At 47.9% G+C, this 13776-nt stretch overlaps 1 protein-coding gene across 1 annotated transcript in view; it reads right to left on the bottom strand.

Moving 5' to 3' along the window:
* Positions 1-13739, bottom strand: part of LOC120944309 (protein mono-ADP-ribosyltransferase PARP9-like) — a 69907-nt gene extending 56168 nt beyond the window's left edge. The window contains exon 1 of the mRNA XM_040358343.1: positions 13630-13739. The gene's annotated coding sequence lies outside the window, so the exon portion shown is untranslated. The remainder of the gene's footprint in view (positions 1-13629) is intronic.
* Positions 13740-13776: the final 37 nt, after the last annotated feature.

The raw sequence follows: 13776 nt of genomic DNA, 5'->3' as shown, positions 1-13776 counted from the left end.
CCCTTGCTACTTCACTGCCACCCCCCCTTCTTTGAGCAAGTATTGATCGCAGGTGTGAGGCAAAGAGGAATTGGAATAGCCACGTAGGATTTATTGCGAGCTCGGCGCTCGTGGAGATTATGCCCTGCATTCCATCACTTTGAGTGAATTGGTGTTTTTTACTTTTGTGCCGCACACTGGGTCACAGAGTTATGCTATATATCCCTTATTGTCTTTCCACATGTGAACACTTGGGATTGAATACCTCAGCGCCGCATCTTCAGATACACCGTATCATTGGCTGCATAGATACTTGGGGATTATCAGGCTGTTTGAGCAACAGCTGTAAGGTGAGCTGCTGAAAAATCACAGGAGGTGTCTTTTTGCACACTGAAGTTTATTATCTGCAATGCTTGGCTCTGGGATCACCATTTAGAGACTCTCAGGCCCCGTACACACGACCGAGTTTCTCGGCAGAATTCAGCCAGAAACTCGGTCGGAGCTGAATTCTGGCGAAAAACTCGGTCGTGTGTACACTTTTCAGCGAGGAACCCGTCGGGCCAAAAAGAGAACATGTTCTCTATTTCCTCGTTGTTCAATGAGGAAAGTCGGCCCGCCAAGCTCCTCGGTGGCTTCCACACTGAACTCGCCGAGGAACTCCATGTGTTTGGCACGTCAAGTTCCTCGGTCGTGTGTACGGGGCCTCACAGGACTATTATATATTTTATTTTCCAGGTCAATTTTGGCACTTTGATGTAATTTTATATTTTCATGCACTTTTATATTGTGTTATTTATTTCACTGTGCTACGTTGCAGTTGCGATTGGTTATTTGGATCACTTTAGTTATATTTGAGGCTCCGCCTCTTATTCACGCATTTAGGGGTAGATTCACATAGATTACGCGGATCTTTAGATCCGCGTAATCTATGTGATTTACGATCCGCCGGTGCACTTTTGCGAGGCTAGTGCTGTATTCACAAAGCACTTACCTCGAAACTTGCACCGGCGGATCGTAACTCCCCCGGCGGACTGCAAATTCCGCGGCTAGGGGGAGTGTACAATTTAAATCAGGCGCGTTCCCGCGCCGATTTAACTGCGCATGCGTCGCCAGCGAAATTTCCCAGTGCGCATGCTCCAAATGACGTCGCTAGGACGTCATTGTTTTCGGCGGCTACGTAAATTCCGGCCATCCGTATTCCCGATCGACTTACGCAAACGACGTAAAAATTAGAATCTCGGCGCGGGAACGACGGCCATACTTAACATTAGTGTAACGGACCTATGAACTATTCTGCCTACAGAGGACTGCATGACTGGTTACTGAGCTCAAAGGGTTAATTGTAGAGGGTCTTTTTCACTGCTAAATGCTAATTGACGCTCTGTTGTGTATTACCAGTTAACAGCCTCCTGTCAGGTGTATGCTAACGTGATGATCTGTGAGTGTGTATTGTTCTAAAGGTTAATTGAATTCTATTGAGAAAGGAATGTGCCCGGCCAGGTCATGTTAAGTGGATCTCGGTGCCGGAACGTCTAGAGACTGATTGATTCAAGGAGATCATTGTGTTTGAGTTCTGGTAATGAAGAAATGTTTATAATTAGCTCAAAGAAGGTGATTGAAGCTTCCCCACGGTGTGATGTGTGGGTGGGGACAGTTTGATTGTTCATGTGCCTTGAATACTGTATAAAATCTCAGAGTGAACCATTAAAAATCAGTCCTGCTTGACTCTGCACAACGTAGCCCGTCTCGTTTCTTGAAAGGGCGTTCGATGGGATATACCAGCGGTACCTGCATATCGCAGCTTGCCAGGGAAAAGGACGTCTCCAACGGCTGACACCCTCTCACTACATGGGTAGCCGTTACAATTAGCTACCCCTCATATAGCAGGGGTAACTATCCGCCGGAAAAAGCCGAACGCAAATGACGTTAAAAAAAAGCGACGGGCGGGCGTTCGGACTTGAATCGGCGGTTCTCCTCATTTGCATATCCGACGCGTAAAAAAACGCGACGACACCTAGCGGCCGGCGGTAGATTGCAGCCTAAGATCCGACGGTGTAAGTCACTTACACCAGTCGGATCTAAGAGAGATCTATGCGTAATTCTGATTCTTATGAATCAGTCGCATAGATCCGACCGTCGGATCCCCTTGATGAATCTGGCCCTTAGGGTTCATTCAGTCACATTATTTGTTTATCCCCGTCCCCTCGGATACACAGCGCAGACACCATCACTTGCTTCACAATTGTAACAAAAATTCAAAATAAATGATAAAAGAAATAACAACAAAATGAATTGTTTCATGCGGAATACAGGATGGGACAGCTTGGGCCGTTTGTAATGTTAAAGTGGATGTAAACCCCCCCAAAAAAATGTTTGATGTCACAATGTACAGTATAAGATTTCCTATCATCTGCGCCCAGTCTCGCCACACAGAGTTAATCCAGCTCTGAGCAATCCTCTTTTTATTGTTCAGTGAACATTAACAGACTTCCAGATAAAACCTGTCTAAATAAAAAAAGTCCTTTCCTCTCTCCTTGCTTTGAGTGACAGGTTATTTACATATCTAGCTTGGACATGTTCATCATATGTTATGTTATGTTTATCATAATATGAGGTGATCCACAGTATAAAAAGTAAGAAATCCACCCCTCCCCCACATAACACATCCTGGTATTATACAATGACCTGTGGATCACCTCATATTATGATAAACATATTTGAAGATTGCCGCCATTACTAGTAAAAAAAAAAAAATTATAAAAAAAAAAAAAAACAGAATTCTATCCCCTATTTTGTAACCACTATGGCCCAGATTCTCAGTGGAGATACGACGGCGTATCTCCAGATTCGCCGTCGTATCTCTGCGTTGTGCCGTCGTATCTATGCGCCTGATTCTTAGAATCAGTTACGCATAGATATCTGTTAGATCCGACAGGCGTAAGTCTCAGATCGTCAGATCGTAACTGCATGATTACGCTGGCCGCTAGAGGCGTGTATGTCGATTTACGTGCCGAAATATGTAAATGAGCTAGATACGCGAATTCACGAATGTACGCCCAACCGACGCAGCAAAGTTAGGCCGTTTACGTTAGACTTTTCCTGGTGTATAGTTACCCCTGCTATATGGTGGCGTAAGTGCGGCATACCAATGTTAAGTATGGCCGCCGTTCCTGCGACAAAATTTGAACATTTTACATCGTTTGCGTAACTCGTCTGTGAATGGGGCTGGACGTAATTTACGTTCACGTCAAAACCAATACGTCCTTGCGGCGTATTAGGAGCAATGCACACTGGGAAATTCCACGGACGGCGCATGCGCCGTTCGGGAAAAACGTCAATCACGTCGGGTCACAGAACATTTACATAAAACACGCCCCCCTGTTCCAAATTTGAATTAGGCGGGCTTACGCTGGCCGATTTACACAATGCCGCCGCAACTTATGGAGCAAGTGCTTTGAGAATACTGCACTTGCCCGTCTAAGTTGCGGCGCCGTAACGTAAGTCGGATACGTTACACCGCCGCAAAGATACGGCGCTGGACGAGAATCTGGCCCTATAACTTTTGCGCAAACCAATCACTATACGCTTATTGCGATTTTTTTTTTTACCAAAAATATGTAGAATACATATCGGCCTAAACTGAGAAAAAAATCGTTAAAAAAAAAAAAATGGGATATTTATTATAGCAAAAAGTTAAAAAATATTGTGTTTTTTTTCAAAATTTTTGCATTTTTTTTGTTTATAGCGCAAAAAATAAAAACCGCAGAGGTGATCAAATACTACCAAAAGAAAGCTCTATTTGTGGGAAAAAAAGGACGCCAATTTTGTTTGGGAGCCACGTCGCACGACTGCGCAATTGTCAGTTAAAGCGTCGCAGTGCTGAAAGCTGAAATTTCGCCTGGGCAGGAAGGGGGTGTATGTGCCCAGTAAGCAAGGGGTTAATAAGCTCTTCTATTCCCACTTCCGAGGATATCATCTCCTGACTTCACACAGGACATGCATCCGATACACTTCAAGTGTCATGCCGCGTACACACGGTCGTTTTTTGTGATGAAATAAAACAAAGTTTTTCAAACTTCATTTTAAAAGACGACGTAGCCTACACACCATCGTTTTTTCAAAATGCTCTAGCAAAGCGCGGTTACGTTCAGCGCGTACGGCGGCACTCTGTTCCATTCAAGCTCGCGTCAGAACTTGCTTCTGAGCATGCGCGGGTTTAAAAACGTCGTTTTACCCACACACTATCATTTTAAATGACACAATAAACGACATAAAAAAATTGAAGCATGTTCGATTTTTTTTTTTTTGGCGTTCTTCAGAAGACATAAAACGACGTTTTCCCCCACACACGATCATTTTAAATGACGTGTTTAAAAAATGTCGTTTTTTTTCCCCATCACAAAAAACGACCGTGTGTACGCGGCATCAGTTTTACCCTTTAACCGCTTCCCGACCGCCGCATGTAGATATACGTCGGCAGAATGGCACGTACAGGCATATGGGCGTTTCCGCGGGTCGGGGGTCCGATCGGGGCCCCCCCGCTACATGCCGCGGGTGGATTCCCTCGGGGAGCGATCCGGGACGACGGCGCGGCTATTCGCTTATAGCCGCCCCATCGCGATCGCTCCCCGGAGCTGAAGAACGGGGAGAGACGTATGTAAACACAGCTTCCCCGTGCTTCACTGTGGCGGCGCATCGATCGTGTCATCCCTTTTATAGGGAGACTCGATCGATGACGTCACTCCTACAGCCACACCCCCCTACAGTTGTAAACACACACTAGGTGAACACTAACTCCTACAGCGCCCCCTGTGGTTAACTCCCAAACTGCAACTGTCATTTTCACAATAAACAATGCAATTTAAATGCATTTTTTGCTGTAAAAATGACAATGGTCCCAAAAATGTGTCAAAATTGTCCGAAGTGTCCGCCATAATGTCGCAGTCACGAAAAAAATCGCTGATCGCCACCATTAGTAGTAAAAAAAAAAAAAATTAATAAAAATGCAATAAAAAACTATCCCCTATTTTGTAAACGCTATAAATTTTGCGCAAACCAATCAATAAAAGCTTATTGCGATTTTTTTTACCAAAAATATGTAGAAGATTACGTATCGGCCTAAACTGAGGAAATTTTTTTTTTATATATGTTTTTGGGGATATTTATTATAACAAAAAGTAAAAAATATTGCATTTTTTTCAAAATTGTCGCTCTATTTCTGTTTATAGCGCAAAAAATAAAAACCGCAGAGGTGATCAAATACCACCAAAAGAAAGCTCTATTTGTGGGAAAAAAGGACGCCAATTTTGTTTGGGAGCCACGTCGCACGACCGCGCAATTGTCTGTTAAAGCGACGCAGTGCCGAATTGTAAAAACCCCTTGGGTCATGTAGCAGCATATTGGTCCGGGGCTTAAGTGGTTAATTGGCTTTCATGGCTGCAATGCAATCGGCCCACACATGAGCGCAAGCAGTAACGTTTGGGGGGTGTTGGCAACCATAGCAAGTGTACGCAAAGCCATCATAAACCAACAAAAAGCCTTCATTCTTCAAAATGTCAGGAAATGTCACTTCAAAGAACCGTGACTTTTCTTCAGCAATAAAATGAAAACCAGAAACTCGTCTTCAGCGCAAAACATAAGAGAGAGAAAACGTCTCACCGACTCCGGCTTGTACCTGCAGGCAGAGAGAACCAGTCCCTGACATCGGAGGCATTTTCTCTGCAGACAAATCTCAACAACTCCCCGCAGTCAGGTGTGTCTCTCAGTCCTCCTATCACCCCGTACCTGCCCTCTGGAGCTCAGGAAGGTTAACTCTCTGCTGCCCCTTAACCACTTAAGGGCTGGACCAGTATGCGGCTTAAAGACCAGGCCACTTTTTTTGATTCGGCACTGCGTCGCTTTAACTGACAATTGCGCGGTCGTGCGACGTAGCTCCAAATCAAAATTGGCGTCCTTTTTCCCCCACAAATAGAGCTTTCTTTTGGTGGTATTTGATCACCTCTGCCGTTTTTATTTTTTGCGCTATAAACAAAATAGAGCGACAATTTAAAAAAAAATTCAATATTTTTTACTTTGCTATAATAAATATCCCCCAAAAATATATAAAAAACATTTTATTTCCTCAGTTTAGGCCGATACGTATTCTTCTACATATTTTTGTTTAAAAAAAAAAAAAAAATCGCATTAAGCGTTTATCGATTGGTTTGCACGTCTACAAAATCGGGATAGTTTTATGGCATTTTTATTATTATTTTTTTTCTAGTAATGGCGGCGATCTGCGATTTTTATCGTGACTGCGACATTACGGCGGACACATCAGGCACTTTTGACATATTTTTGGGACCATTGGCATTTTTACAGCGATCAGTGCTATAAAAATGCACCGATACTGTGAAAATGACACTGGCAGTGAAGGGGTTAACCACTAGGGGGGCGCTGTAGGGGTTACAGTAAGTGTGTCCTAAGGCTGCATTCACACCTAGGCGTATTGTCGCCTGTAGCGCGACGCTATTGCAGCCTGCAATACGCTGGAGGGGTGATTTTACATTGTCGGCTATGGAGATGGTTCACATCTCCACGCCGAACGCCGAAACGCCTGAAGCTCAAAGCAAGTCCCGGACCTTTTTTTTCAGGCGGCTTTCGGCGTTCGGCCATAGCCGACAATGTTGATCACCCCTCCTGTGTATGTTACCGCAGCGTATTTTACCGCGTTTTGTCGCCGCAAATCGCGGGACAAAACACCGCAATTTGTCGCAGCAAATCGCGGTAAAATACGCCGTGTTCAGGTGTGAATGCAGCCTAAGGGAGTGATTCTTACTGTGGGGGGCGTGGCTTGGCGTGTGACATCACTGATCGTCGTTCCCTATGACAGGCAACAGATGATCAGTGACAGGCTCACTAGGAAGCACGGGGAAGGTTTGTTTACACTCATCTCTCTGTCGCGGGACAATCGCAGGACACCAGCGGCGATCGGGTCCGCTGCTCCCGCGGGGACGGTCACGGAACAGAGGACCGGGTCGCGAGCTGCGCAACCCACGGCTGGGCTCTTAAAGGGGACGTGTACGCCCTTGTGCCCAGCCGTGCCCTTCTGCAGACCTATATCTGCGTGCGGCGGTCCTCAAGTGGTTAAAGGGACCACAACCCAAAATAGTGTCCTGTTCCCCCTATCACTGCACTTGCAACAAAAACAGTGGAGTTCTGTTAACAAACAAACGTTATACTTCCCTCTTCTGTGCAGTTGGTTTTGCACAGAGCGGCCCCAATTCTCCTCCTCTGGGGTCCCCCGGTGGCGCTTCAGGCTCCTCCTCTTCTCGAGAGCCCCCACATAGAATGCATTAAGGTGAAAAGCTGGGGGTGTACAACCCCTTTAATCTGCTGCAATTGTCGTTTGACAAAACGTGCAAAAATCACAAATGTTGCCCCAATCGCCCCCTTGGCTCAGTGCCAACATTTGGTGCACTTTTGGAGCAGAGGGAGGCCAATTGGAAATAAAGGGCGCCAAAAAAAAAAAAACTCACTCCTTAACCACTTAAGCCCCGGACCAATATGCAGCTAAATGACCCAAGGGGTTTTTACAATTCGCCACTGCGTCGCTTTAACAGACCATTGCGCGGTCGTGCGACGTGGCTCCCAAACAAAATTGGCGTCCTTTTTCCCCCACAAATAGAGCTTTCTTTTGGTGGTATTTGATCACCTCTGCGTGTTTTTTTATTTTTTGCGCTATAAACAAAAATAGAGCGACAATTTTGAAAAAAATTCAATATTTTTTACTTTTTTCTATAATAAATATCCCCCAAAAACATATATACATTTTTTTTCTCAGTTTAGTCCGATACGTATTCTTCTACCTATTTTTGGTAAAAAAAAAAAAAAATCGCAATAATCGTTTATCGGTTGGTTTGCGCAAAATGTATAGCGTTTACAAAATAGGGGATAGTTTTATCGCATTTTTATAATTTTTTTTTTTTTACTACTAATGGCCGCGATCAGCGATTTTTTTCGTGACTGCGACATTATGGCGGACACATCGGACAATTTTGACACATTTTTGGGGCCATTGTCATTTTCACAGCAAAAAATGCATTTAAATTGCATTCTTTATTGTGAAAATGACAGTTGCAGTTTGGGAGTTAAACACAGGGGGCGCTGTAGGAGTTATGTTTCACCTAGTGTGTGTTTACAACTGTAGGGGGGTGTGGCTGTAGGTGTGACGTCATCGATCGAGTCTCCCCTATAAAGGGAATGACGCGATCGATACGCCGCCACAGTGAAGCACGGGGAAGCTGTGTTTACATACGGCTCTCCCCGTTCTTCAGCTCCGGGGAGCGATCGCGACGGAGCGGATATAAACGAATAGCCGCGCCGTCGTCCCGGATCGCTCCCCGAGGGAACCCGACCGCCGAATGTAGCGGAGGGGGGGGGGGGGGGGGTCCCGATCGGACCCGCGGAAAGGCAGGGACATACAGGTACGTGGATGTGCCTGTCCGTGCCATTCTGCCGACGTATATGTACATGAGGCGGTCGGGAAGTGGTTAAGCCCTGTACACACGACTGGGATTCCCGGCGGTAAAAAGTCAGCCGGGAATTCCAGGGGGGAAAACCGAAAACCTGCTCTGTCACTTTCCCCGAGTACACACCAGAGGTTTTCCCGTCGGGAAAACTGCGGTGCGAGCTTTGGTCGGGAATCCCGCCCGTGTGTACGCTCCACCGCAGTGTCTCCCACAGGAAAACTGCCGGGAAAAAGACCGCCGGGAATCGCGGCAGGAAAGAAAAGATTTTTCCCGCCAGGATTCCCGACGGTTTTCCTGTCGGGAAAACCGCCATGGAGCATACACACGGCCGGTTTTCCCAGCCGAAAGCTGTCCTGCCAGTTTTCCTGACAGGAAAACTGGACGTGTGTACGAGGCATCAGAAGGAAAAACTCTGGCCTGATATCAACATCCTAACATCTGTCACACTGTCTACCAGAATAAAAAAATGAATAAAAAAGAGGGGGAGGAGAGTTGGAAAAGGTGGGGGTGGGGCATATGCTTGGAGGAGCTCAGAGGAAGGCGGAGTCTACTGGCAATGGCAGGAGTAAAGGTGGAGGGGATGCAGGCTGGGAAATGACTACACCTCTATCAGTGCCGGGACAAGATCATCCAATGCCCAGGGAAAAGATGCCAAATTGTGCCCCCCCCCCACCCCTTCAATATGTGCAAGCTTATGAGGAGGAGAGAGAGTACAGCCCGCACCTCCTCCCGCCTCTCTCCTCCTCAGTTTGCCACTTCCATGCCGTTGTCACTAATTCTTTCAGCCTTATAGTAGAAGGAACTCGATCCCTAAAATGCATGCTGTGCCCAGGGCAGCCATCCATTCTGCCCACCCCTTGTCCCGACCCTGACCTGTATTGTGCTGCCACCGTTGCTCTTTGATGTCCGCTTATTGTCAGAGTTCCCAGTGTGTTGCCGACATTTGATGCCCGTGTACTGGTCCCGTTCTGTGCTCTGGCACGGTCTGCATGAGTCAACGTTTCATTTGGAAGGCCAAATTACAACTCCACCCCCTGGAAATGTCCCATCACTACCAAACCTCGGCCCAACAGTTCTGTTATTTCCAGCAAACATATCATTTGGCACCCGGCCCTGCTATGATGCACCTCCTCTTCACAGGATCTCAGACTTCCAGGAGCCCCCAGGGATGTAAATATGTCACCGAGTTCCCTCATATGCCCCCCCCCCTCCCGGGTCTGTGCAGCTCAGCATAATCCGCACCACCATAGTTGATGCATCCATTGGGTGTCCATGGACAGCCCCCATCATGGGCTCCACCACACCACCCAACACCTGAGGGCTCCTCAGGAAGGAATGGAGTCAGAGGTTCAGCTCTGGTATGTGAGGGAGTCCGGGCACCAACCTCCGGACCCCCGCTGTGTGATTGGAGACAATAGTTTGGTGCATTGTACAGATCGGCCAAAGCTTTGATCTCCTGGCGGTTTTGGTGATTACTATGGGAATAGAATGTTTATTAGTCTCGTCTGGGGTCAGGGGTCAGGGGTCAGGGTCAGGGTCAGGCTGAAGATAAAGGGTTAATCAGCAACCAGAACATTATTATTATGTGATAAATGTTTAACTCCACATGCCGATACCCAGGAATGTGTTACCAGGACACCGCGGGGAAGCCACGTTCTACGGCCACCAACATTGGTGACCAGGACCCATTGATGACCCCTCTGACACTAAGGATTGTGGGAAGGGAGGCCACACCTGGGACTTACCTGAACTAAGAGGGGGTGGATGATGGGAAGGGAGGCCACACCTGGGACTTACCTGAACTAAGAGGGGGTGGAGGATGATGGGAAGGGGGGCCACACCTGGGACTTACCTGAACTAAGAGGGGGTGGAGGATAATGGGAAGGGGGGCCACACCTGGCACTTAACTGAACTAAGAGGGGGTGGAGGATGATGGGTAGGGAGGCCACACCTGGGACTTACCTGAACTAAGAGGGGGTGGAGGATGATGGGTAGGGAGGCCACACCTGGGACTTACCTGAACTAAGAGGGGGTGGAGGATGATGGGAAGGGGGGCCACACCTGGGACTTACCTGAACTAAGAGGGGGTGGAGGATAATGGGAAGGGGGGCCACACCTGGCACTTAACTGAACTAAGAGGGGGTGGAGGATGATGGGTAGGGAGGCCACACCTGGGACTTACCTGAACTAAGAGGGGGTGGAGGATGATGGGTAGGGAGGCCACACCTGGGACTTACCTGAACTAAGAGGGGGTGGAGGATGATGGGAAGGAAGGCCACACCTGGGACTTACCTGAACTAAGAGGGGGTGGAGGATGATGGGAAGGGGGGCCACACCTGGGACTTACCTGAACTAAGAGGGGGTGGAGGATGATGGGAAGGGGGGCCACACCTGGGACTTACCTGAACTAAGAGGGGGTGGAGGATGATGGGTAGGGGGCCACACCTGGGACTTACCTGAACTAAGAGGGGGTGGAGGATGATGGGAAGGGGGGCCACACCTGGGACTTACCTGAACTAAGAGGGGGTGGAGGATGATGGGAAGGGGGGCCACACCTGGGACTTACCTGAACTAAGAGGGGGTGGAGGATGATGGGTAGGGGGCCACACCTGGGACGTACCTGAACTAAGAGGGGGTGGAGGATGATGGGAAGGGGGGCCACACCTGGGACGTACCTGAACTAAGAGAGGTCGGAGGATGATGGGAAGGGGGGGCCACACCTGGGACGTACCTGAACTAAGAGGGGGTGGAGGATGATGGGAAGGGGGGCCACACCTGGGACTTACCTGAACTAAGAGGGGGTGGAGGATGATGGGAAGGGGGGCCACACCTGGGACGTACCTGAACTAAGAGGGGGTGGAGGATGATGGGAAGGGGGGCCACACCTGGGACTTACCTGAACTAAGAGGGGGTGGAGGATGATGGGAAGGGGGGCCACACCTGGGACTTACCTGAACTAAGAGGGGGTGGAGGATGATGGGAAGGGGGGCCACACCTGGGACGTACCTGAACTAACAGAAGTGGGAAGAGAGGCACAGTACCATACATACAGAATAAGAAGAGATACCGAGAATTACACCGACATACAGGACAGGGGAAGTAGTACTGTGCAGACATTTTAGTACTATCCCTGCCCCCGTTAGGGAAATTCCTCCTCTCTATTTGTCCTGTTTACTGTTATCACTGAGTGTGAAAGAGAATCTGTTGTCACCGGGACAGGAATGGAGGGGAAATCTTCCAATGGGGACACTAGTTCTGTTCCCTCACTTTGGAGGGATTTCCTCTCACTTCCTGGCTCTGGGACAGGAAGTGAAGGGAAATCTCCCCGATGGGCTCACAGATAAGAAAAAAACAAACCTGATGCCCCGTACACACGACCGGTTTTCCCCTCGGAAAAAGTTCAATGAGAGCTTTTGGACGGGAATCCCGACCGTGTGTACGCTCCATCTGACTTTTTCCAACAGAAAAACAAAAAAAAAGAGAGCAGGATCTTTTTTTTTTCTCGTCAGGAAAAAATCCTAGCGTGAAAACTGTTTGGGCTAGATTCAGCAATGAATTACGCCGGCGTATCCATAGATACACCGCGTAAATTCAAAGCTGCGCCGGCGTATCTACTTTCTGTATTCAGAAAGAAGATACGCCGGAATTAGGCTAAGATCCGACTGGCGTAAGTCACTTACACCGTCGTATCTTTGGGTGCATATTTACGCTGGCCGCTAGGTGGCGCTTCCGTCGTTTTCCGCGTAGAATATGCAAATGACCTAGATATGCCGATTCACAAATTTACGTGCGCCCGGCGCTATTTTTTTATGATGTTTACGTTAGGCTTTTTCTGTGTAAGGTTACTCCTGCTATTAGGTGGCGCACGCAATGTTAAGTATGGCCGTCGTTCCCGCGTCGAAATTTGAATTTTTTACGTCGTTTGCGTAAGTCGTTCGTGAACGGGGCTGGACGTAATTTACGTTCACGTTGAAACCAATATGTCCTTGCGGCGTACTTTGGAGCAATGCACACTGGGATATGTACACGGACGGCGCATGCGCCGTTCGTAAAATACTTCAATCACGTTGGGTCACCAAGAATTAACATAAAACACGCCCCCCTCATCCACATTTGAATTACACGCGCTTACGCCGGCCCCATTTACGCTACACCGCCGTAACTTAGAAGGCAAGTGCTTTGTGAATACAGCACTTGCCTCTAACTTACAGCGGCGTAGCGTAAATACGATACGCTGCGCCGCCGTAACTATGCGCGCCCCTACCTGAATCTAGCCCTGAGTCTGTATGCTTTTCCGACGTGCAAAAAAAAAAAACGCGCATGCTTGGAAACAAATCAACGCTCAGAAGCACAGAACTTAATTTTCTCGGCTCATCGTAGTCTTTTACGTCACCGGCGTTCTTGGCAGTCAAAAGTTCACCGGACGTTTGTGTGACCGTGTGTATGCGAGGCAGGCTTGAGAGGAATTCCGTCAGAAAAAAACATAATTTTTTTTCTCGATGGGAAAACCGCTCGTGTGTATGGGGGCGTGACAGGGTGTGTCTGAGGTAACATGTTCTGCGTGTTCCTGCAGAGCACAGAACAGCCCAATAATAAAAACACAAAAAGAACCGCAGGAATGATTTTTTTAAATTGACGCAACAAAGCGCACGTTGCTGCAGTATCGTGCGTTCTAATGGCTGTGAATGCGCCGCGCTCGCAGGATGTGCGCGAATAATACTAAGAGAGGCATTCGCATGTCCGCAGAGCCCCGCGCACTTCCACGCCACGCCGGAAGACGCATTCCCTCCTGTGCATTCCCACACACAAAGAATTATAAATAAAGTTTTGCCTTTAGTTTTACTTTGATGTATAAAGACCCGTTACAGAGACCCCGCCCCCATAATAATAATAATAATAATAATCATAATAATAATAATAGTAATGATAATAATAGAAGTTCCTCTCTGGGATGTTTATATAAAAATAATATAAAACTTTTAGAAACACATTTCCTGTATTATATACAAAGTAATAGAATGTATCGGAGAGACACCCAGAGATCCCGGGGGAGGGGGGGTCTGTACTCTGGGGGGGGGGGGGTCTGTACTCTGGGGGGGGGGGTCTGTACTCTGGGGGGTGGGGGAGGGGGGTCACTCACCGCGCTCAGGCCGGGTGATCCGGGTGTGCAGGAAGTTCGGGTGACTCGGGACTTGAAGGAGGAATTTTACTTTCTGTTTCTGTTCTCCTCCCCCAACCCGACCGACCCCGCCCTTTACTGGAAATAGAAAGTAAAGTCACACCGATA

The sequence above is a fragment of the Rana temporaria genome, chromosome 6 (assembly GCF_905171775.1).
Source record: "Rana temporaria chromosome 6, aRanTem1.1, whole genome shotgun sequence".
NCBI lineage: Eukaryota > Metazoa > Chordata > Amphibia > Anura > Ranidae > Rana > Rana temporaria.
The sequence above is the reverse complement of the archived record's forward strand: the minus strand, read 5'-3'. Positions and strand labels throughout refer to the sequence as shown.